The following is a 1120-nucleotide window of genomic DNA, read 5'->3' on the forward strand; positions in this document are numbered from 1 at the left end:
GGGGCCCGCGCCCGCCTAGGGGCGGTGGGAGAGACGCGGCCTCACAAAATGGCCGCCCCGCGGGGGGCGTGCTCTGGGCTTCCCGCGTGGCCCGCGCGGGAGCCGGGATGGTGGCGAGCGCCCCTGGGCCTCGTGTCCTGCGGGACACCCCGTGGGGAGAGGCTAAAGGGGTTTGTTTCGTGGTAATGTGCAGAACACCAGCACTGTGGCGTTTCCCGCTTGCCCTGAGCAGCTATTGCCACTCTTCACCCAGCTGGGAAACCCAAAGAGTGCTCCAGCRTGGAGAAGAATTCCGTTTCTTGTACTTGTCCGTTGGGAAAATGCAGATTGCGACTGCCGCTTGGAGATGATGCACACTATAAACATAACTATACTCTATACAAATACATATATAATGCTTACATGTAGTAGGGGAACAGTTCAGAAATGCATCTGAGAATGGGAAAACATTCTCAATGGGCACATCAGATGAGGGCAGGAATACAAAGAGCCTCCAAATTCCTTAGTACGACTTAGTACAAATTAGTACAACAAACAGCTGCTGCTGCTGCCGAGCCAGGGGTGACCTGCAGAAGCTGTGGTGTTTCAAAAGCCACTCGGCCACTGTTGGGAAAACCACCAAGCTGCCATGTTCAGCAAGGCTTTTGACACCGTCCCTCACAGCATCCTCCTGGGCAAGCTCTGGAGATGTGGGATAGATGAGTGGATGGGGAGGTRGGCTAGGAATTGGCTCAGCGGCAGGGTGCAGAGAGTGGTAGTCAGTGGCAYGGAGTCCAGCTGGAGACCTGTGGTTAGCGGTGTCCCCCAGGGGTCGGTCCTCGGTCCGGTCCTGTTSCAACTTATTCATTAACGACCTGGATGAAGGGATGGAGTGCTCCCTCAGCAAGCTTGCTGATGATACCAAACTGGGTGGAGTAGCTGATAGCCCTGAGGGCTGTGCTGCCATCCAGAGGGACCTGGACAGACTGGAGGACTGGGCGGCVAGAAACCTCATGAGGTTCAACAAGGGCAAGTGCAAGGTCCTGCACTTGGGGAGGAATAACCCTGGACACCAGTACAGATTAGGGGTGGACCTGCTGGAGAGCAGCCCCGCAGAGAGGGACCTGGGTGTCATGGTGGA

This window comes from Nothoprocta perdicaria, unplaced genomic scaffold (assembly GCF_003342845.1).
Source record: "Nothoprocta perdicaria isolate Ctin4 unplaced genomic scaffold, notPer1 scaffold_244, whole genome shotgun sequence".
NCBI lineage: Eukaryota > Metazoa > Chordata > Aves > Tinamiformes > Tinamidae > Nothoprocta > Nothoprocta perdicaria.